The 26,320-nt window shown below is 34.0% G+C and overlaps 1 long non-coding RNA gene across 1 annotated transcript in view; it reads right to left on the reverse strand.

Annotated features, from left to right (window-relative positions):
* The window catches only part of LOC147074664 (uncharacterized), a 257,127-nt gene extending 251,362 nt beyond the window's left edge, over window positions 1-5,765 (reverse strand). The window contains exon 1 of the long non-coding RNA XR_015070255.1: window positions 5,541-5,765. This is a non-coding gene — a long non-coding RNA (uncharacterized LOC147074664). The remainder of the gene's footprint in view (window positions 1-5,540) is intronic.
* Between the last annotated feature and the right edge of the window lie 20,555 nt (window positions 5,766-26,320).

Genomic DNA, 26,320 nt, shown 5'->3' on the forward strand with positions numbered 1-26,320 from the left:
TATGTACAATATATCAGTGACGAGGAGTGAAGGTAGACTGTTAAGATCCGGCATAAATAGTGCAAATTAAACTTTGTCAGTTACACTTACCCCCATTTCAGACGGGACACCGGTGTCACGCTCGTATATAATAATGAGGCCTTTGTATTCGAATAAAGGGGCCGTTGTATTATGTTTATGAACGCCCAGAGCTAATGAGTCAACGCATAATTTCGCGATATAAATTAGAACATAAAACCGGCTGCGGTCATAAAAACATGTGTATCGGCGGCTTGAGAATGTAGCAGCCGACGGAAAAGTGTACCGGACACGCTTTAACTCATTAGCTCGGGGCGCTCGTAAACATAATACAAAGGTCCTTTTATTCGAATACAAAGGCCTCGTTATTATATACGAGCGCGACACCGGTGTCCCGTCTGAAACGGGCCTTATTCGTTTTAAGAATACAAATTGTAGATGGTGATGGTTAGTTTTTAAAATTTAATTTAACCTTGTCTAAACCAAACCATAATAATTTAGGTATGATATGAGCGATTCGACAAAAATAGTAAAGGTACCTACATTTGAATTAAGAATACATTTACATAATATATAAAATAATATTCTTTTATCTATAAAATATCTAATATTATATTTATGATTTAATGGCCTAATTTAAGACTTCTTATAGATAGACGAATATATTTTGACTATTATCTATTATGGGTTGGTTTCGGGAAGGTTTAATTGAATTTTAAAAACTAACCATCACCATCCGTAAATTATTGTAGTCTTAATTCAATGAAAACAAATATGTATGACTGACATAGTGTAGTGTGCACTATTTATGTCGGATCTTAACAGCCTACATCCACCCTTCGCAACTGACACAATATATTATGTCACAAAGACTATGCAAGTCATGAAATGAAAAAGAGATGCTTTACCTTTGACATTATTATTCTGTACACAGTCTGTCATATTACATTGACGTTATAATTGTGAAAATGGAGGGCAACAAATGAAAGAAAAAAATGCTTCTATCCGACGTGATCGCCACATATTTTATTCTTTGCATTTTTCTAAAATATATGTTTCTGAAGCTTTTTTGCCAAGTTATGAATTATTGTATGATTCCGGTATTTTTTGCAGTGGCGTACATTTCGATTGTCCGACAGGGTACTCGTTCCATTCTTGTGTCCGGCAATATAACTGTTTGCCTTGGTAAACAAAAACGGAGTGGGGTAGATGTTTAATTTAGTTATGGAAACCAAATGAAGCCGCACTGACTTAGTAATCAACTTTTTGCCGCCCGCCTGGCTCGTGCGGAAAAAAAACCTTCCGAAAGCCAAAGGCGTACGATTTTTCATATTTATGTAAAATAGTGGATATCTACCTACTACAGAATATTTATTATAATTATAAAGAAATATAATAAGTTTGATGTGTTTGCAACATGGACTCTTAATGTAGGTAGGAGAAATCCAAAAATTACAAGTGACGCAATGTGGCATGGAAAGGTGCATGTTGGGTACCTACACGAAAAGAATAATGGTAAACTTATTATTTTTATAATATTCAGACATAGCATTAATTGATTATTTGCTGTCTAACTACCTAATCATCTTGTTTTCATAATAATTTGATATGCAGATTTTATGTTATTATAGTTTAATTTTTTTTTAATTATAATTTAACGATAAAGTATTAAGTTAGTAAATTTTACCTGACTGTAATATTTTATTATTATTATTCTGTTCACACTGTTTTAATGTTTTATTTTATAGGTACATTGAGACGTTTATAAATACATAAATAGCTAAAGACTATATCTTTTAGTGGCCGGAAGTCTTCAAATTCAAATTTATTTACGGTAAAAATTACAAATTATAAATTTAAGACGTTCAAAACATGACATTAATAAAGAATTTTTCCAACCATGTCCGATCCTAATTCATATGGGCCTCCACTGAGTGGATGTTTGTATTAAGGGCGGACGTGCTCAGCGTGGGTCAAAATGGAGCTTTTGTTCTATTTTCAAAGCATGATCCAGGACATACCTTAAACGTTGTAGATAATCTATTTATATAATTTTGAAGCCTTATTATCCCTTATATTTATTTTAAACATTTGATGACTGCATAAAGTATTTTTATCACATAAAATAGTATTTTTTTAAACCTCTCGCTCTAATGTTTTAGAATATAGTCATATTTCAGTATATAACTGTGCAGTGGTGTTAAGATTTTTTACATTTATTAATTTTTAAACGCATTTATAAAACCATTAGTATAATTTATGACGAGATAATTTTAGTATAATATTTACGATTAAAAATTATATTGATAATCTCTGTGATCCCAAATTTGACAAGAATTAGGCATTTTATTATTCAAAAAATCGGCAAGATAATTCTTAAGATACTAATTATAAGCTATGTCTTTGACCATTCAAGTGTGATAAACATCCTACGAATAATGATTATTGACCTAAGAATAAGGTAGTGTTTTTTTGAAATACGCCATTTCTTTTGCCATTCCCCAGTGGTTCAGCTACAACATACGGCCGTAGCAATAAATTGACAAACTATAATTGAAGTAGGGAGTAAAATGATGTTAACGCGCGTGTTTGAACATGTACCGTTTAAAAAAAAAAGATTTTTTTTTCGGTTAGGTTAGGTTAGGTCAATAATTATTATAAAGCAATCATTATTCGTAGGGTGTTTATCATACTTGAATGGTCAAAGACATAGCTTATAATAAGTATCTTTAGAATTATCTTCAAATGTGTTAATCTTGCCGATTTTTTGAATAATAAAATGCCTAATTCTTGTCAAATTTGGGATCACAGAGATTATCAATATAATTTTTAATCGTAAATATTTTACTAAAATTATCTCGTCATAAATTATACTAATGGTTTTATAAATGCGTTTAAAAATTAATAAATGTAAAAAATCTTAACACCACTGCACAGTTATGTACTGAAATATGACTATATTCTGAAACATTAGAGCGAGAGGTTTAAAAAAATACTATTTTATGTAATAAAAATACTTTATGCAGTCATCAAATGTTTAAAATAAATATAAGGGATAATAAGGCTTCAAAATTATATAAATAGATTATCTACAACGTTTAAGGTATGTCCTGGATCATGCTTTGAAAATAGAACAAAAGCTCCATTTTGACCTACGCTGAGCATGTCCCCCCTTAACAGATTTTGTTTTTACGAGAAATGGATGTCAGCCACTTGCTCAACCTATTGGGTCCATACTCTGACTCACGCATAAATTGAAAAACAATATGTATACTTGCCAGACCCAGGATTCGAACCTGGGACCTAAGACGCTATATATGCCGGCAATTAAGTCGCGCGGTCATCGTGGGCTGTAAAGAAGAGAAAAGAAATAGTATTAAAATAGTGTAAAGAAAAGATAAATATATGCAGTATCACAAAACAACAGTATGAAAAGTAAAGTAAAAGGTACAAAAAATTATAAATTATAAAACATGGAAGCACACCGAATGAGCTAAAATAAATGGACCCTATTTTCAGATTTTATAAAACAACGCTCACCTATAATAATACTAATCCTCAAGAAGGTGAAATGTATCAATATCCGAAACGATTTGGTTGAACAGAGTTATTGCCCTCTCAATTGGCATCACCAATGCTTGCGTGCGCTAGGGGAGATTTCTTTTTTTTTCTTTCGACCATGTCCGATCCTAATAGGATCATGTGGGCCTCCACAGGGTGGAGGTTTTGTATTAACAGATTTTGTTTTTACGAGAAATGGATGTCAGCCACTTGCTCAACCTATTAGGTCGATACGCTGACCCATACACAAATTGAAAAACAATATGTGTACTTGCCAGACCCAGGATTCGAACCTGGGACCTACGACGCTATAGTCCGTCGCTTAAGCCGCGCGGCCATCGTTATAAACAATAACAACATATTCTTTAACACGTGTTTAAGTTTATGCCATATTTCTCTGAACTCTAAATTTAAATCTTCTGACAGCATCACCCAAAATCTTTCCATTATATTTTGTGGTCTCTGGGTAGGTCCTACCTAAAAAATCGTAAACATTAAATGGACAAATTTTGTCAATATCTTACAAATCAAATGACGTATTCTTTTAAGTAGTCGCCAGGGTTCGATACCATGCTCACAACAAGCACAATTTCCGAGCTGGGCTCGGACTTTTTACTGCTCAGCTACAGTAGTAGTCAAGCAAAGTGAGAAAAATAAGATATTATACCTATCAACCGGAATACAAACTAAAATATTCCTTATAATTGTATACATGCCCCTTCTTTATGTTGAGCAAATGGATACCACATCGCATTCTTGCATCTGTCCATGTCATGCCAGCATACCGGAAGGAGGTAGCTTGGCGAACGCTAGGTAGGTACTTATCAGTAGGGATGCCAATCCCAGGATCCCTAGCTATTTTCGATACCTATGAATCCCGGGATTGATAAACATAATCTCGAAACTTTTCGGATTGATTTTTTTTTATCAATTTTTATGGAAAATACAATAAAAACGAAAATATAACAGAAAAAATACTTTTAATAACAAATAACTACATTAAAAATAAACTGAGTTTGAATGAAATTTGATTTATACCCATGTGTAAGTTGCCTATTCATTTTATTTTTTCACATAAATTAATAAAAATGAGAAAGATTGGAAAAAAACAATGCTTAGCACTATTAACAAAGTAATTCCACCATGATCTCATACGTTTTACGGCAGTTTCATATTTAGCTGACTAATTAGATTTATGAAGCGGAAAGGCCATAAGTACACCATGATTTGCTTTACTATTTTAAATCTCGTTAACCCATTCATTAATTCTTTACTATCAGAAACAGCAATCTCATATTAAATTCACATTATTATTTTTATTAAAATATTATTTACTCCATTAAACTTATGTATTTCCAAGATTGAACGTATATATAACAATATTAACAATAAATGTCTTAAATAGTATAAATTATACTAGATTTATTTTTGACCGATTTTATCAATGTTATTTGTAAATATAATTTTTTTATAATAACAATGGAAAAAAATGCCAGTCCCGGGATCCCGATTTTGTTTTTACGAGAAATGGATGTCAGCCACTTGCTCAACCTATTGGGTCCATACTCTGACTCACGCATAAATTGAAAAACAATATGTATACTTGCCAGACCCAGGATTCGAACCTGGGACCTAAGACGCTATATATGCCGGCAATTAAGTCGCGCGGTCATCGTGGGCTGTAAAGAAGAGAAAAGAAATAGTATTAAAATAGTGTAAAGAAAAGATAAATATATGCAGTATCACAAAACAACAGTATGAAAAGTAAAGTAAAAGGTACAAAAAATTATAAATTATAAAACATGGAAGCACACCGAATGAGCTAAAATAAATGGACCCTATTTTCAGATTTTATAAAACAACGCTCACCTATAATAATACTAATCCTCAAGAAGGTGAAATGTATCAATATCCGAAACGATTTGGTTGAACAGAGTTATTGCCCTCTCAATTGGCATCACCAATGCTTGCGTGCGCTAGGGGAGATTTCTTTTTTTTTCTTTCGACCATGTCCGATCCTAATAGGATCATGTGGGCCTCCACAGGGTGGAGGTTTTGTATTAACAGATTTTGTTTTTACGAGAAATGGATGTCAGCCACTTGCTCAACCTATTAGGTCGATACGCTGACCCATACACAAATTGAAAAACAATATGTGTACTTGCCAGACCCAGGATTCGAACCTGGGACCTACGACGCTATAGTCCGTCGCTTAAGCCGCGCGGCCATCGTGGGGAAGATTTACTGGAAAATAATAAACGGAGGACCGGAGAGAGTGTATAAGTCTCCTGAATGCAGCCAAACCATCACCCCAGGCTGTAGCAGCATAAAAAAGAAGAAGAATATTTTATGATTGACTTGTGACTTGAGTATCAAAAACGATGCATCGCAAAGATTTCGCTCAGAGTTCAATGTAAACTTTACGAGCTCTCATATCTCCATAATATAATATAAAGCACCCAGTGTAAGGTACGGTACCAGAGTTTATGGACTTATAAATTGAAATTTTAATATTTATATTTTAACAGTCAGTCTTTTTATGCTTGAAGGTATATGGATTTCGTAGAAGCTTTTACTTTAGAGGAGCTAGCGTAAATTATTCTCTATGAACTCAAGTAGGAATTATGTATGAGGGTATTAGTTGTAAAGTAAGCTGTGTCCGTAAACTTTTTTTCGAGATAATCACAAAAAACCGTCTGTTATATAAAATACTGTAAATTGAATAATAATTTTTAAATTTTTTCTTTTAACGTACATTAATAGGTCTACAGGTAGGACCACGGAAGATATGAATAATATATGAATATTAAAGCCTGTTAGAGGATACGTTTTTTTGTACTTTTTACTACACTGATACGTCTCTTTGCCTGATTACCTCGCATAAAATTAGATCAAATGATATTCACTTGTATTAATATAATGTGTAGTAATAATTAAATAAATATATAATATATTCTGTAAAAAAGGTATTTTTAGAATACATTAAGTAAGGTACCTACATAAATTTCAACCTAGAGTCAGAGTGCAAAGTTATAAAGCGTATACATCAAAGCGTTGAAACCGGATTAAATTTATTAATAATTTATAATGGTCAAATCATAAAACGCAAGAAATACAAAGCGCCTAGTGTATCCAAATATTACCAATATTGAATGCGCGTTTCGTATACGTGGTCAACTTTAATGCATATTTTGATATAGATGAAACTATAAACAATAACAACATATTCTTTAACACGTGTTTAAGTTTATGCCATATTTCTCTGAACTCTAAATTTAAATCTTCTGACAGCATCACCCAAAATCTTTCCATTATATTTTGTGGTCTCTGGGTAGGTCCTACCTAAAAAATCGTAAACATTAAATGGACAAATTTTGTCAATATCTTACAAATCAAATGACGTATTCTTTTAAGTAGTCGCCAGGGTTCGATACCATGCTCACAACAAGCACAATTTCCGAGCTGGGCTCGGACTTTTTACTGCTCAGCTACAGTAGTAGTCAAGCAAAGTGAGAAAAATAAGATATTATACCTATCAACCGGAATACAAACTAAAATATTCCTTATAATTGTATACATGCCCCTTCTTTATGTTGAGCAAATGGATACCACATCGCATTCTTGCATCTGTCCATGTCATGCCAGCATACCGGAAGGAGGTAGCTTGGCGAACGCTAGGTAGGTACTTATCAGTAGGGATGCCAATCCCAGGATCCCTAGCTATTTTCGATACCTATGAATCCCGGGATTGATAAACATAATCTCGAAACTTTTCGGATTGATTTTTTTTTATCAATTTTTATGGAAAATACAATAAAAACGAAAATATAACAGAAAAAATACTTTTAATAACAAATAACTACATTAAAAATAAACTGAGTTTGAATGAAATTTGATTTATACCCATGTGTAAGTTGCCTATTCATTTTATTTTTTCACATAAATTAATAAAAATGAGAAAGATTGGAAAAAAACAATGCTTAGCACTATTAACAAAGTAATTCCACCATGATCTCATACGTTTTACGGCAGTTTCATATTTAGCTGACTAATTAGATTTATGAAGCGGAAAGGCCATAAGTACACCATGATTTGCTTTACTATTTTAAATCTCGTTAACCCATTCATTAATTCTTTACTATCAGAAACAGCAATCTCATATTAAATTCACATTATTATTTTTATTAAAATATTATTTACTCCATTAAACTTATGTATTTCCAAGATTGAACGTATATATAACAATATTAACAATAAATGTCTTAAATAGTATAAATTATACTAGATTTATTTTTGACCGATTTTATCAATGTTATTTGTAAATATAATTTTTTTATAATAACAATGGAAAAAAATGCCAGTCCCGGGATCCCGGGATCGTAAAAAAACTGTAATCCCGAAATCCCGGAATCAGAATTTTGGCTCGGGATTGGATTCCCTACTTATCAGTAAGCAAAGCAGAGGCGTTTTTATGCCTTCATCGATGTAGTTCATACAAACTCCAGCTTCAAACACTATTTATCGGATATCAGTATAATATAGTAGCCTTTGGAACGATTTTTTCCATTCTCCCATAGAATGTAATTACAAAAATGGAATAATATTTCCATTGGGTTCGATAATATATTTGATTACCCGTAGATTTTTTGATTGCGTTTTTATAATAAAATAGGAATATGTAGTCTATTTTTTCCTGTGTTTTGAGCAATACGTTGAATTGAAAATTACTCACATCCTCTTCCTTGTTCAAGAAATTTTGACAATCTTACGTAACACCAATATTTGTAGGAAAATAAATAACGCACTGTACACTGAAAGTGATCCCATTATAAATATTTAGGTACATGGGTCAATGAGAAATGGGACCAGTCTCAGGAAATAAAAACTAGAATTGAGATCGCAAGGAGCGCCTTCCTCAAAATGAGACGCCTCCTTAGCAATCGAGATCTTAACCTAGGTCTGAGACTGCGTATGGTACGTTGTTATGTTCTCTCAATTCTTTTCTATGGCATGGAAGTATGGACGCTAAACCAAGAGATGTCACGGAGACTTGAAGCTTTCGAGATGTGGCTGTATAGACGCATCCTCAAAATTCCTTGGACTGACCGGGTGACAAATGTTGAAGTTCTCAATCGAATGGGGAAGGACCGAGAAGTTCTACGTAGTATCAAAACCAGGAAAGTACAATACCTCGGCCACATTATGAGAGGACAAAAATACAGCATTCCCCAACTTGTCATTCATGGAAAGATCAATGGGAAGCGTAGCAGAGGACGGCGCCGGATTTCGTGGCTTAAGAACCTCCGTGATTGGTACGAGTGCAGCTCCACCAAACTGTTCCGGGTAGCAGATGACAAAGATAAGATCGCCTTGATGGTGGCCGACCTCCGCTAGGGGATGGCAAAATAAGAAGAAGACACTGAAAGAACACTTGTATCTGGTTTTGATAGATATATCTTGATAAACACAAAAATAGAGGATTTAAAAATGTAGAGGAAGCTGATTTGGCAACTAATGCCTTCGTATGTCCAGAAGAAAGTCGCAGCTTTATATTATTATTGTATATAATTGACATATACTTATATTCCAGAAGTTACAGATAAAAATAATTGAATAATTCATTCGACAAAGAAGAATAAAATTATATAGGTAGGTACTTCACATTTTATTACACCAATTTTATGTGAATAAGTATATTTTATTTCATTATGCAAATTTTCAAGCACGGGTTTGATTATAACATGAAATATAATATAGGTAAATATTAAAGACCAGCATATTTATTTATCCAGAATTTTTCAAATACATACCCGTTTCTAAAGTTACATATATACGAGTACTAGTAGAGGTGTTAGAATATATAGTTTTTTTAAGGTTAAATTTTAATTAATTTAATAAAGTATGATAAAGTGACACCCACGGTGGCCGCGCGGCTTAATCGTTGAACTATAATGCCGTGGGTACCAGGTTTGAATCCTGGGTCTTGCAAGTACACATATTGTTTTTCAATTTGTGTCTGTCAGGGTATGAACCTAATAGGTTGAGCAAGTGGCTGATCAGAAAAAAACAAAATCTGTTAATACAAACCTCTACTCTGTGGAGGCCCATATGATCATATTAGGATCGGACATGGTCGAAAGAAGAAAAAAGAATATTATTGAAAAGTTGTAGGTACCTATATCACATGCAATTATATAAATTAAATCCCGTTCAATTCAACTCTGTTTTCGTAACGAAGAGCGTAATTGGTATTTTTTGACAGAATACGAAAACCGCAATTTAATATAAGTATTTTATTGTTAATATACATTTTAAATAATCAATACATATTTAGCTTTTGAATAAAGAAATTGAATGGCAACCTGAAATATATTCCTAATGCAATCTGAAATTATGGCTTACCGGGTATTTTGCTTAAAACCATGGCATGAAAATATAAATCTTTACTTTAAAGTATATATATTATTTGGACTTAACTCCCAACTTTATCGCAAATTCGTTATTTTAGAGTCTACAATTTAGACCATGGATGTAAGCAACGTTTAAAATCTACTTAGTATACGTATTTAACAATAGTTTGGTTTATTATTAATTCTTAATAATTATTAAAGGTACCTATTAAGAAATACATAATATTTTTTGAACATAGGTACATAATTTTGAAAACACTTCTGAGAAAATATATTATAACCCTCTCTTCTTGGTCGTGCACTCATGGCTGAGGATCGTGACCACATTTAAATTTCGCCATCGTTTGAGCGACCAAGACTTTCCATCCTTCTCGATCTCCCGCTTCTCTCAAGGCAGAATGGATGGTGCACCCAGTCAGCTCTTTCACTTGGTCGCTCCATCGCGCAGACGTTCTTCCTCTGCTTTGCCTTCCCTGGAGGCTACTCAAAACTACCAGTCTCTCCAGGTTGTCCGGTCCGCGCCTGACAATATATCCAAAAAACTGCAGAATTCTTCTCAGACATATCGTCGAGAGCCGTTCCTTTATCTTGAGTCTCTGGATGATTGACTGGTTCATCCTCTGCTCCGTCCAAGAAATGCGAAGCATTCGGCGCCAACACCACATCTCAAAGGCATCAATTGCCTTCCGTTCTCTTGCCTTCAGGGACCACGACTCGACTCCGTTTAGAAATATTGAGAACTCTAATGTTTGCACAAGCATCATTTTTGCGGCAATCGAAATTCACCGATACTTTCATATAGTGGGTAAGGCGTGTCAACCAAGGCCTGAACAAAAGCGATGCATGAGTGCGAGTGAGAAAGTATTCGGCACCTTTATAATCTCTGCGACACGCGCGAGAGTAAGATAAAAGGTCTACATATTTTTAAGTTGGTTTCCAAAAAGATCGCCGGTAAATCGTGCTGAATCGCTTCACGTAGCGTGTTGTTCGTGTTGCTAAATTTGCTATTTTTTGTGTTAAACATAAAGTCAGTGGTAAATATTTTTAGTTAATTAAGTAGGAAAGGTGGTTCTGCATGTTGTATTAAAATATGGTAGCCGTACTGTTAAGCAAGAAGATGGTATTACGTTTCATAGGTAAGTTGATACATGTTCGTGACAATTTATTTGTATATTATTATTTATTTTAATATCAGTGACCCAGTGTTTCTTTAAAATAACTTAAATTATGGATATATTTACCTAATTGGTTGCATTTTGACCGCTTAAAAATACTATATAGCGTAAAAAAACAGAAAATTATATTTTAATTCTGAGCGTCTAGTGCGAGCACTTTGGGCGAGCACCAGCGAAATGGTCTATGGTCTCGAAAATTTATAGGCGAATGCGTTCGCTCGCCCACAAACCAAACGCACGGCACGTAACTTCATTTAGCAATGCAACGGGTGGCGTCTATATGTATCTATAGTCTATGGTGTCAACGCATTTTTTACAATCTATGTGCGCCTTCTTATTTCTGCTTTGCATCCGCCCTTTCCACTGATGGTCGATCCCAGATATAACTTACTTTTCTTTTTACTTTTTTCAAAAACATTATATTTTCTCAGAAGTGTTTTCAAAATTATGTATGTTCAATTATTAGAATGTTACATTCTTAAATCTTGTGAATTATTCGTTGAATAAAAAAATAGTTAATAATATTTTTTGTTTATTTTGTAAAATAATGTCATAAAACACTTATGAAAGGAGAAATGATTGATTTATATTATCAATGTTGGAGCGGCTGTGATATTGGATTTAAGACGTCACATAAACTATCTACTACGATTTCAAACAAAACACTTAATATAAGAATTGTATTTCAGGCATCTAGTCATTCAATTTTTTCATTAAAAAATCCATAGGATAACATTTATTATGCCCCATGACTCTTACATAAAAAGATTTTTTTATAATTCAAAAATGAACTTAGAATAATTAAAAATAAGTTTACAATTAAAAAAAACAAATATTTTCTGCTTAGGCATCCTGTTATAATATAGTCTAATTATTTTTAGAAATCCAAATATTTTGTAATCGGGTCACTTCTCTTTTAAAATTAGTAGGTAAAGATTGGAATTACTGTGATAATATTGTTTTATTATCATGATTCGAAACATGATATTATAAAACCATGTATGAACTCGCGCATTGATGGTATGGTTATCAAAAAAAAAACGAATCGCATAATATATTATTATTTGTAAGTATTTCAATTCGATACATCACTCTGATGGGTAAAAAATGATTTATAGAAAAATATTACAATACTAAAAATTAGCTGCTATTATTGGATACCTTATCAGACATACTCTCACATTGTGTGATTGTTTACGGGTGAATATCGCCCCAAATGAAGTACATCTATACATACAGTTACGATGATAATAACATTAATAACCAACTGATGCTTTTCATCGTGGCGAGGTGATTTGTACTAAATGTATTGTGCACTGTAGTATCGTACTACAGTAGTTATGAATATTGACCATAGAGTGCAATATATTTCGATGGAACTAGATCATTGACATGACGTCAAAAAGAACTGAGTATAAGTGCACTTAAATTGGGTGGTGAGAGTCTTATGCAGACAGGGTCGTATTTAGGGGCGAATAGGGTGATCGCTCTGGGCTGCAGGAGTATAACGCTCTTCGACTTGATGCCAGGAATTTTAAGAACACTCAGTCACTAAATTGTTGTAAATGATAAATTAAAAATATTAACAAACTTCAGTTACTTAACTTATAAAAGCAAAACTTTCCTATTCGAAATGGACAAAATAATGGTAGCTGTGATTGTTTCTACACTACCGATGGTCGGCGGCCGAAAGCATGGATGTAGATATTATTATATGAATAGGTAAATATTCAAGATCTTGTGACTTATGGACGGAGTACCAATCTGACGTTTCGTCATCGAATTCTTCAGAATTCTCCTAAATCTGAAAAGCTGAATAAAGTCTATATTAACTTAAATTTTTTGACTGGTTCCTCCTGAAGCTTTGACAAACGAACAATTACGAATATGTGCAATGAATCTGGCAAACATATATTGGACATACCTGGCAGTGGCGAAGGGTGGAGATAGGGTATTATGATCTGACATAAATAGTGCATACTAAATTTTGTCGTCAAACGTATTTTCTTTCAATGTGATAGTGTTTGTTAGTTTTTAAAATTCAATTAAACACTGCCTCATCCAAGCCATAGTAAATAATAGTCGGAAAATATTCGTTTATCTATAAAATATCTAAAATTATGTATGTATGGTTTAATCTTTAATCGAATAATTTTAGATATTTTATAATTAGAAGAATATTTTTTATCAATAATTATGGTTTAGTTAGGCAAGGTTTAATGAATTAAAAAAAAACTAACAACATCATCTGTAATATAATGTATTCTTAATTCAAAGAAAACAAATAACTATGAATGAAAAAGTGTCCATTATTTTGTCGGATTGGCTATAGCATGCCTGAACTATTATGGTTAGGTTTAGGCAAAGATTAAGGGCGGACATGCTCAGCGTAGGTCAAATACGAGCTTTTAATGCATTTTCAAAGCATGATCCTGGACATTCCTTAAACGTTGTAGATAATCTATTCAAATCAAAATAAATATAAAGGATAATAAGGCTTCAAAATTATATAAATAGATTATCTACAACGTTTAAGGAATGTCTAGGATCATGCTTTGAAAATGCAATAAAAGCTCCATTTTGACCTACGCTGAGCATATCCCCCCTTAATTGATAATTAAAAACTAACCAACACTATCTACAAATTGTACTCGTACTTCAATGAAAACAAATACTTATCATTGACTAAGTTTAGTTTGCACTATTTATGTCGGATTTTAACAACCTACCTCCATCATTCGCTGATCTGGTACCTAAGTAATACATTTTGAAAAATATTTTTATTAAAATTACGAATTCTCTTCAAAGATTGAACGTGTGTGCCCTGTGTTATTTTAGCGTAGCGTACGATATCATGAAATTGATTCACGGTTGATCCGGGACGGTGAACGCCGAAAGCCGAGTCGTACATAAATCAACTGGCAATTCAATAGTTGCTCCCGTTAGTCGCTACTACAGTGTGCGGTGCGCCGTTTATTTCGTATGCACGATAAACTATGGAGTAGGTAATATCACAGACGCGATTAGTATGTGCCGATGATTCACAATGAAGTCGCATATACGATAAATAATTTTGTTTGAAAAAAATCCTGAAAATCCCCACGTTATTCTCGTCTGACTATTTAATGTATTGCAGAAAATATCCCGTTAGGTATAAAGGGGTACCCGAGTAAAACACTAACATTTGTAAGCTTTAGTTAGAAACACTTGTTTTCATAACAACCATCTTATGAATAAAATAATATATCAGGCATGTCCAACATCGAGTAGGAAGTGATCTACCAGTAGCGAGGGATGGATGTAGGGTGTTATGATTCGACATAAATAGTGCACACTAAACATTGTCAGTCATAATTTATTATTTGTTTTCATTGAACTAAAAATACAATTTGCAGATGGTGCTGGTATATTTTGTATATTTCAAACCATAATAAGCTATGGGCGATCCAACAAAAATAGTTCACACTTTTTCACTCATATTTATTTGTTTTCTTTGAATTAAGAATACGTATTGATGGTATTGGTTAGTTCTTTAAAATTCATTAAGCTCTGCCTATATCAAACTATTGTCGATAAAAAATATTCTTCTATCTATAAAATATCTAAAATGATGTAAGGTTTAATGGTTTAATTTTAGATGTTTTATAGATAAATTAATATTTTTGATCATTATCTACTATGGCTTGGATTAGGTAGGAATTAATTGAATTCTAAGAACTAACAAACACTATTTAGACATTGTAGTCTTAGTTCAATAAAAACAAATACTTTTGACTGACAAAGTTAAACGTGCACTATTTATGTCGGATCTTAGCAGCCTACCTCCACCTTTCGCCACTATGATCTACCACATTGTCTCATTGTCATTCTTCAACGTACACAAATGTATTATATTTGGCTGAGGATAATGCGGCACTATAAATTAAACAACAACATTTGCCTTCAACGATCAAAAACAAATACGCAATGTCGTGATTATGATAATTTTTGGTCTCCTTTTAGGTCTTCATTGCATTAATCATCAAACTATTCTTCTACTGTGAAAAGAGACTACGACCCAGTTTAAAGCTCTGGGATTCACATGTTCTCTTTCCGTCATTCCTGCGGTAGGCCGTTAGTGACGAAATACAAACCAGGTGAAACGACGATGTCACACGGACTTTCTCATGGTTAATTTGAAAACGAATTTCATGTAAGTGCTTCGAATGAAATAAAAAATAAAACTTGATACAGTAGTTAATACTAATCTCAAGAATTCATTTACTAAAAAAATGTAAGTAGGTACAAGCTTTTTACATTTTTATGATTCAATTGCTATGGTCCATTATGGTGAGATTAAATCCATCCTGCCACCCGTTGATAGCTAGGTAAATAAATATAATATTCGCCCTTCGTAATAATTAAGAGGTTCGCATTCTCTAGGACCGGCCCCTGCTTAAATACCATTATATACAACCATTTTAATCAAATAATTTTTACTATTTAAAACAGTGCTCCCCAACCTCTTTACACCTGCGTACCGGTAAAAATAGGATAAACATTTCAGGGACCGTTAATGCAGATAAATTATTATTATTAATAATGTGTACAGTGTTATGTGTATTAGTTTTTAAATCTTATAGTATGCGTAAGTAACTGTGTGATTGTGAATACAAAAAAAGGTACTTACTTGAACATTATATTAATTGAAGTAATCAAAATAGTGTTAATTATGTATCATGGATTTAGTGTTGTTTCGGAAAGACATTGTGACATCCAATCGGTTTTTATGTTTCGTTTTTTTTACTCAGCCGAAAAATCTTAAAAGATAGTCAAAATGCGGACGATACTTAAACTAAAAATATTTGTATTTTATGTCTGGATAACAAAGTGGCATCAGAAAACAACTCGATTAGTTTTCCTTATTCTCAGCTATTAATTAATTGCGCATTGACGTCTTCCATAAGAGATTACTTTTTTTTAAATGAGGATTTGTTTAGAATTTTGTATTTGCGGACCGGCCGAAAGTTTCTGTGGACCGTTAGTTGATAATCACTGATTTAAAATACATAAAATTTTGGTGACAAGCGATGAGAGTACGACTTCAGTACGACTTTTATATCAAGTTTTCTACGTCCCCACGGTCGTGTCTGGAATTAAAACCCGCTCCCCACATTTGTTTTCCACGCGTTCATAGTTTAGTGTGTGGTCGATATCGCGTGGAGTCTTATTACAATTCTTAAACCTTCGCGGAATCAGACGAAGAGCATTATTTCGAATGTGGAAGTACTGTGATGAAGAAAAACAGAAATGAAAGCGTCTAATTATTTTTCTTCTCAATAGTGTCAGTGATAGAGTATCTGCTATGACAAGTTAACACGTAAAGAGCACGTGACGTAATAGTATAAGTAAAACAGTGTCAAAAGACTTATAGAGATATAGAATTGCAAATTAAATATCTATTTTTCGTAGTGTCAAATTATAGCAAACTCGGTAACGAGCTGACCTCAATAATAAATTCTGCATATCCGTTTTTCACTTGGTCAGTCATCCATTGACGCAAACGCCAGATAGTTATTTTAATAAAAAGAATATTATTTTCATTGTATAAATAGCGAATCATAATTCATCAGAAATGTTACTCGAATCTAAGTACCTGGCCTGTTACTATGTCAGTATATGTACTGTCAATTTATTTATATTATTGCACCGATTGTACCCTTGTACTTATGTCATCATCATCATCATCGTCAGCCTGAATCTATCCACTGCTAGATGAAGGCCTCTTCAAGCTGCTTCCACTTCTCTCGGTCCTGTGCATTGCGTTGCCACGTACTTCCGCAGAATTTTATCATTTCATCGATCCAGCAGCCTCTAGGTCTACCTTGCGGACGTTTTGTACTTCTTGAACACCACTGGATGACTAGATTTGTCCAACGATTGTCTCTTCTTCAAGCTATGTGTCCAGCCTATTTCCATTTAAGGCTTTTAATAAAGTCTATTACATGTACTTATGTAACCATAAATAAACTCTCATTTCTTCAGCATCACGAATAACTACGATCGTCTTTCATCTACAATACCGTCGATCCTCACATCGACCACTCTCACAGACTTGATAATCAAATCAAATCAAATCAAATTTATTTATTTTACATATAATGAACATAACAAATTATAAATTCAAAGCGTTCACGACATGACATAAAATAAGTGTTAATAATTTTTAAAAATAAAAATACAGAGAATAAGTAATAAAATAAGAAAATAAATAAAATAAGTAACAAAATAAAAGTAGATGGAAGCACACAGAGTGAACTTTGATAGACCATATCTTATAAACTTATAAAACAACGTCGTCCTAAATTCACCCTCACGTAAGTGGAATATATCAATATCCGAAGCAATTTCATTAAAAATGGTTACTGCTCTCCCAATTGGCATTACTAATGGCAGGTTAGTTCTGCACCGTGGGAGAACAAACAACAGATGCCCTAGATTCCTAAGTTAATTATCAGAGACACACAAGCCAACACCACCAAGAATGGCAGAGTTCACATTTACGCCGCGTATAAGTCTGAAAAAATATGTAGCTAAATAAAGATCCCTTCTAAATTTTAAGCTACAGTATGTAAGCATCCCTAAGAGAAAATCAGTCGGATAGAGCCACGGATAATATCCATACAGCCGAAAGTAAAGGAGTCGTCTTAAAAATTTCTTTTGGACTCTCTCCACCATAAGGCCGTACTTCAACTGATGCGGGGCCCAAACGATAGACCCACTCTCATGTCTGCTTCTAATGAGTTATAGAGAATTTTTAGTACCGTAACATCCGAAAAGACCCGGGAAGTAGGTACGCAAGACAAAGCCCAACATCTTTAGCGCCTTTTTACAAATGTCAAATATAAAAGTCACACTATATTCATATATTTAAATAAAAATAGGGAGGACATCAAAGTACAAATGAGTCAAGTAACATTATTATATATATATATATTATATAGGTTTATATTATGGTGCTTTGTAGAGGGTCTGGCAGACCATAAATCACGCGGGTGTGCGAAAACTTCATATTTTTCACGTAACAACAAATCAAACGTGTTTTTTTCTTCCATCTTGATAGGGCCTTTTTATCGATGTCAAATTGCTTATTTTCCACGGATAACACGGTATTCGGTCATTTTCGCCTTAATGTCTTTTAGTTTTGGAACTTTTTTTTAATACTCTCGTAAATTAGGCGCATCGTGTGAAACATTAGTAGATCCACGTTCACAAAACATAATATAAAATGATATAAGAACTCCCATTAAAACCCACCCAAAGATGTACAAAAAAAATCTAAATTCTTGTTAATTATTATTAGGAACTTTATGCTCGCGTTCAGTGGCGGCTCGACGACTTTTTAGGTGGTGAGGTTTAGCCAATAATTACTAAATATACATACCTACCTACTTTTTCATATTATACATTGTGTACCAAGCTACTTATAATTCTCTTCTTCTTCCACGGCGCTACATCCCGGGGTGGGATTTGGCCTCCTCCTAAACCGCTCTCCACTCACTCCGGTCTCTCGCCACACTTCTCCAGTTACCGGGTCTTCCTATATGAAGCCAGACCACTTCTACGGCGTCAGCCCATCTCCTTCTTGGATGGCCTCTGGGTCTCTTCCGTTGGGGTAGCCACTTCGTCATGATCCTTGGCACTCTAACTTCAGGCATTCTCTCCACATGTCTCGCCCATCGTAGTCTTTGGGACTTACAGTATCTTATGATTGTTTGCTGTTCAATCAGCTCTTCCAACTCGTGGTTCATTTTTATTCTGTAGTCCCCATTTTCCAACGTGGGTCCAAAGATTTTGCGGAGTATTTTGCGCTCGAAGACAGTTAATTTGTTTTCCTCGTTTTGAGTTAAGCACCAAGTCTCACAGCCATAAGTGACCACTGGCCTTATAATTGTTTTATATATTAGAAGTTTACTTCTTCGGCATAGAATTTTCGACCCCACCAGTTGCTTGCAGGCATGCCAGCATTTATTCCCGGAGATAAGGCGGATTTTTATCTCCTCTGCTGTCTTATTTTGGGTATTTAGGCTGGATCCGAGATACGTGAACTTGTCCACCCATTCATATGCATGCTGTCCTATGTCTATATTCTACAGCGGTACCTGATCGCGTGTGCTGACCATATACTTAGTTTTTGACTGGTTTATTTGCAGCCCAGCGTTTTCTGCTTTTATTTTCATAGTGCCACCATGCTCAATCATCCTCTATTTGGATCTGCTTGGAATTACTATGTCGTCAGCATAAGCGCACATCTGTATTGCGAGCTATGGATTCCACCACAAGCTACTTATAATACTATAATTTTATTAATAAGGAAATGAGTATTTTTTCAGAATAAATAATATGATTATATGAATCGGTACTTAATCACATCTAAAAGCGTGCTTAAAAATATTAAATTAATTATTAATGATAATGTTTATAGACTTACCATTTACAGTTTTGAAGAACGGCATACAAGGAGCATTTTTACTCACCTAGGGGTTATTTGATTCGCTCTCTAATCTGCGTATACTAACGCTAATGCATTAACATCCTTTGTAAAACGAGATTTGTACTGCGGCGACAGGATGGGTTTGAGTGACCCTACCCCAAAATAGACGTCATAGCTTTCTTAATTTGTACATAGATGTCACCGTGAAATTGGGCGTATTTAATTTGATTAATTGTGATGTGTGAGATGTGATGAATAAGATGTGGGGTTTGTCCCTACGAACCCTTAAGGTAGCGCCGCCCCTATAGGCATCTATAAATTTATTAATAAATAATTGATTAAGTTATGATATGTTCTAAAACCTTCAAATATATTCCCCTTTATTTTAAGCAGACAACACAAAATATATTTTTTTTTCTAAATAACTATTCTACAGTGCGTGATGTGAATGACAGAAGCGCTATTTTAATTTGTTTTACCACTGCCAATGAAAAGGTAATAAACATACATAATTTTGAAAAACACTTCTGAGAGAATATATTTTAACCAACAGAAAAAATCTTTTTGAAAAAAGTAAGACACCCGGCAGGAATCGAACCTGCATCTCTTGAGTTTACGCTCCGTGCGCATTGTCCACTACGCTACTAGGTAACATACGAATTTCGACAAATTTTAACTATTGGCCTTTATAATACCCGCTCATCAGCGCTCTTCCAAATCAAGCTACTATTGGCAATTGTTTTTCAAAATTATGTATGTTAAATAATTAGAATGGTACATTCTTAAATCTTGTGAATTATTCGTTGAATAAAAGAGATAGTTAATTGAAAAGGTAATATTTCCTAATAATTAATTAAATCCATCTAAAAATATCATCCAACTGGTTTTTTTTTATCTCCCATAATCAGAGACTTTCGCAAATTCGTGGTCATGATCGCGAGTGGATATTCTATACGACTTTGCATTATCCAATATTTGATTTCATACACATGGCCTCGGAATAATATAATCGCAAGGCGTAAATAGTTCGGATATAATAATATATAAAATAATCTTTGATGAATGTTGTTTTCAAAGAGATGATGTGTATAGTACTTAAGAAAACTTTCCTCTGTTATTATTTGGTGTTAGTTATGTGTGAAAACTGAAACGCTAACTGGGACAATAATATAAAGGTCACATTAATGCTGGATCTAAAATAGAAATGTATCCAAAAAAATCTTCTTTCGTTTTTTGATTAATGACTAGCAATCATTATTTTATAAACATCTTTATTAAAGATAAGAGTTGGTACGAGTAACCTATTGATCGCCAAATTAATCAAAAATCATGACACTCTGGAGTATTAACATATTATTGTTTCTTTTATCGTGGTCGTTCTACCAAATGCTTAAGAATTGTGACTCCCTTGAAATTCAGTAATCTTGTAAATGAACAAAACTCTCCACTCCTCTCGGTTCTTTGCTTCTATCAGGGTAGAGATAAACCTGCCCCCAGTAAGCTTATTAGTTAATGCTGAACAAAAACAATACAATAATATATATTTATAAATTAAAAATTAAATCAAAATAGTGGAACTTCCGTATTTATAGTCAAGGATTCCAGTCCCGGTTCCAGTTACAAAATAATTAGAAGATCTACAAGGTTTCATAGTCCATATTCCACCTGCGTGAGGATGAGTTGGTATAGGTGGGCATTGTTTTATAAATTCTTAAAATAGGGTCTGCTTAGCTCATTCTGTGTACTTTCTTGTATCTAATAAATATTTTTTTTGTTTTTACACTTTTCTATTGTCCAATGCTTGGCTATTTTTTTTTTTTATATATAATACTGTTTTATTAATATTTATTTTCTTCTAAATGTCATGTTGTGAAGGTCTTAAATTAATAATTTGTAATATTCACTGGGCATATGTAAAAAAATTGAATTTGAATTTTTAATCCTGTTCAATTCTCAGCTCTCCCAATTTTCTCAACCCAAAACATTTTTTAAAAAATCGGTGTGTGTACGCGCGTTAGAAGTTATACTTCTTTGGCGTAACAAAACAAAAACAAAACTTGTGATAAACTAGATTCTTTGACTAGCTCTTAATTATCTTGTTAAATTACACACTCAAGAAAAAGAACCGCTTATTGGAACGTCGTTGGTTTATTTCTATACACTTTAACTTATATTACTAAATTATATAATGGTTTCTCGTTGTTTTTATTTTTAAAGTACCAAATGTCGATCTGACATTTAATCGTTTGTTTACGCAAGGAATTGCAAATGGCCGAAAACGGAACAATTCTAAACTGTAATATTATACTGTATAATCGTCACGATTGCAGTATCATACTGTGGCGTAAAGGTAGTGCGTTCGCCTTATAATCGAAAAATCGGTGGTTCGAATCCAATCGAGAGTGTTTTTTTCGTGTGAAAAAATAAATTATGTGTTACATGTCACACGCCAAAAATACACTCTGATCTGATTGCCCAAACGCACCAAAAAAGTATAACTTCAAAAATCTCAATACATTTTTGTCTTACGATTAATTTGGATTTAGTATAATATATTTTTGTATTTGACACGTCGTACGACGAGAAGCTTGATGACCAAAGGTCACGCATTGTGTATTTGCTTTTTGTTACGGTTTATATATGAATTGAAATAGTTTAATATTAATGTTAAAACTTATCGTATACAGTCACTATACAATAATTATGTAAGTATCCTATGCTCTATAAAATATTAAAGCAAGTATTAACAGATAGGTACGCAGTCTGGAGGCCATAATATGCACCACTTAGTTAGGGGTTATGGATAAAGAATACAGAAGAAGAGCATAATATATTAGGAAGTAAAAAACGTATTTTTAGAAATAAAGACCTAAATTGAATGGGTACAAAAGTTGACGCGTGCTCTCTTTTGATAGTTGGATCTTTTTTGAATAGAATCTTTTGAATTCGTTTTGAAGGGCGGTCGGTTTATTTGTCCTAGCACGTTTGACTAGTGTGGGAAAAATCTCAAATGGCGGTCAGTGGCGTGTGAAACGCATATTTTTTGTTTGGAAAATATTGTTTTACTGCTAGTATTACTACCATTTTTACTTATCTACCGATTTTTTTTGACATCCTTTCAAAACAAGCGAGAGCCGGTATTTGGCGGCCAAATAAGCGGAGTAGCTACATTATCTCAAATGTTAATTTAATTTCTGTATGCATAAATTAGATATAAGAATTGTATCACTTGGTCTCTGGGTTTTGCAAGTGATGGCAGCTAGACTATCCGAATCAAGACACTGTAGCTGTACAAAATCTTCAAATAAATACCGTTCATCGCTACAACTCTTGGTCATGATGGTCATTAATAAGAAACAGATATCGGCTCAAAGCCAGCGCTCGAAATGAAAAAAATTACGAACCGGAGCGGTCGACAGTTTTCTGAAGATATTCACATAGTTATCAAATTGTATGTGTTTTTTATAAAAAAAATAAGTGTACCTATTAGATTTTCTATTATAAGGCCTATCTAGCTCATTCGGTCAAATTATTTTTTCAGCGAGACGGAGCGATAATTTTACCGATTTCACGAACAGGAACGGCGCTCTGGTGCGCTCCGGTCAATTTCGAGCCCTGCTCAAAGCCCTGTCCTAGACTACCACTAACTGCCTATAATATTGTCATTACTATCAAAATTCTGTAGAATTAGTAGAAAACATATTTCATCATTATTCGTGCTCTTGGATCTTTAATGTAACAATATTATTTTAAATTCAATTATCTATTTGTGCTAATCACAATGTTAAATAACCAAATAGTGACATTAAGTTTTTCTTTTAATTTATTATTTCAAATATTACATTTTAAAATTCCTGTTATGTTCATTATGTGGGGATAAACCACTCGAGCCCTGTCAGCATATTGATCGGCGATATTAAATAACTGACCTCAATTGCAAATTCCTTAATATCCATTTCCAGTAGTGTCCAATTATTGCAAACCCAGTAAATAGATGACTGCTGTTATAATTTCCGTAACATCTGTTTTTCCAACATAGTCAGCCATATCCAATCACGCAAACTCCATATAAAATGGCTGACTCAATAAATTATAATAGTTTTTTCCTAAATATTCTTTTCAAGATATTATTTTGATTGTGAGTATGTCAATAAATAGCGGATTGATTGAAAATGTCATTCGATTATAAGTTCCCGGTCTGTTAGTATCTCGGTCTCGGTATCGTGCCGCACAGCATCTCATTCAACCGACACTCGGACTTCGGAACAGTGTCATAAGTATTGTAACATAACTCTTGTAACGCGTTGTTTACGCTGAAAATAAAACTCGTCCCTCCCTCCTTCGGAGAAACCACCAAACAATGACATTAATATGGACGAAGCATCTGGAAAAAAAAATGACACTCACTTTTTTTGTTGGGTCTGCCGAATGGCATAATCTGTTCTAACGCCATTACAATATAGGTGATATTGCTATAAATTCCCGAAACTTTTTGTCGGGTCTGCCGAATGGTTCGGTTCGAACAGGTTCGCTCAAACGAACATTGATACTAGAAACACTGTTCTAACGCCGTTACAATAAAGGTGATATTGCTATAAATTCCCGATGCGTGATATCGCATAATGGATATTGCGTGACGTCTACCTATGCGTGCGAATGTCATTATGGGCGAATTTACTTGCTAGCTACTGTACTGAGTGCGTCGTCCATTAATAATGTCATTGCCACCAAATCACGACTTCTCATCTCTCCTCCTGACAACTCTCCGTCTACAACACCTGGCCATTCTACTACCGCGGTCTCGTCCCTCTACAACGAGGCTGCCAAAATAATATAATTCAATGCAACGTAATCTAAGGCCATGTTAAATGCAATGTATGTAGCGCCTATAAAATAGCATATCAATATGTTTGCGTTAAGTATGTGGATGGTGGACTTATTATCATTATTATAATATTTATTGTAGACAGGTCCACATTTACTTTAAGGCTAAAAGTGTTTTAGCCTAGGGTCCCTAATTCAGTAAGGGCTACAAGGACCTAAAAGTAAATACAATCTTTCAGGCAGAGGAAGCCCTTATCTCCGCCCCAATAAATTTATTGCGCTCGACAGAAATAGTAACTTATCTAATATATAAAAATTAATATTTGTGTGTTTGTTTGTTCGTATTTAATGCGCAGCCATACCGTTCATCCGATTGCGATAAAACTTTGTAAACTTATTGCTTGCACTTGCGGGAAGAGTATAGGCTATACTTATATATAAAAATGAATGTCTGTCTGTCTGTGTGTCTGTCCCGTATGCGTTCCTATACCATTCATCCGATTGCAATGAAATTTTGGTAAGTGGTTGCATGCACACCCATGAAGGTTTCTGAATTAGAAAAATCATCATCTTCTTCTTCTTCTTCATTATATTTTTTTTTATTCGTATGGTTCCTATACCATTCATCCGATTGCAATGAAATTTTGGTAAGTGGTTGTATGCACACCCATGAAGGTTTCTGAATTAGAAAAATTATCATTTTCTTCTTCTTCTTCATTCTATCTTATTTTATTCGTATGGTCTCTATACCATTCATCCGATTGCAATGAAACCTTCGTCAGTTGTTGTGGTAACACCCGCAATGGTTTTTGAATTAGTACAACCATCTTCTTCTTCTTCCTCTATTCTATATTCTTCTATTCGTATGCGTTCCTATTCCATTCATCCGATTGCAATAAAATTTTCGTCAGTAATTGTGCCAACACCCGCGAAGGTTTCTGAATTAGTACAACCATCTTCTTCTTCTATTCTATCTTCTATTCGTATGCGTTCCTATACCATTCATCCGATTGCAATGAAATTTTGATCAAGTGTTGTGCTCACGCTGCAAATGTTTCTGAATTGTTACAACTATTTTCTTTTTCTTCTATTCTATCTTCTTTTATTTGTATGCATTCTTATACCATTCATCCGATTGCGATGAAATTTTGACCAGTTGTTGTGAGCACGCCCGCAAAAAGTTCTGAATTAGTACAACCATCTTCTTCTTCTTCTATTCGTATGCGTTCCAGGAACGCCGTTCCTATACCATTCATCCGATTGCAATGAAAATTTGGTGAGTTGTCGTGCGCACGTCTGCGAAGGTTTCTGAATTAGTACAACCATCATCTTCTTCTTCTATTCGAATGCCTACCTACACCATTCATCCGATTGCAATGAAACTTTGGTGAGTTGTCGTGCGCATGCCCACGATGATTTCTGAATTAGAAAATCATCTTCTACTTCTATTCGTATGCGTTCCTATACCATTTATCCGATTGCAATGACATTTTGATCAAGTGTTGTGCCCTTGCCCGCAAAGGTTTCTGAATTAGTACTATCATCTTTTTCTTCTTCTATTTGTATGCATTCTTATGCCATTCATCCGATTGTGATGACATTTTGACCAGTTGTTGTGCGCACGCCCCCAAATGTTTCTGAATTAGTACAACCATCTTTTTCTATTTGTATGCGTTCTTATGCCATTCATCCGATTGTGATGAAATTTTGACCAGTTGTTGTGCGCATGCCCGCGAAGGTTTTTGAATTAGTACAACCATCTTCTTCTTCTTCTATTCGTATGCGTTCCTATACCATTAATCCGATTGCAATGAAACTTTGGTGAGTGGTCATGCGCATGCCCACGAAGATTTCTGAAT

This window comes from Rhyacophila brunnea, unplaced genomic scaffold, assembly GCF_057557595.1.
Source record: "Rhyacophila brunnea isolate RB1 unplaced genomic scaffold, BYU_Rbru_1.0 scaffold_16, whole genome shotgun sequence".
In the NCBI taxonomy this organism is placed as follows: domain Eukaryota; kingdom Metazoa; phylum Arthropoda; class Insecta; order Trichoptera; family Rhyacophilidae; genus Rhyacophila; species Rhyacophila brunnea.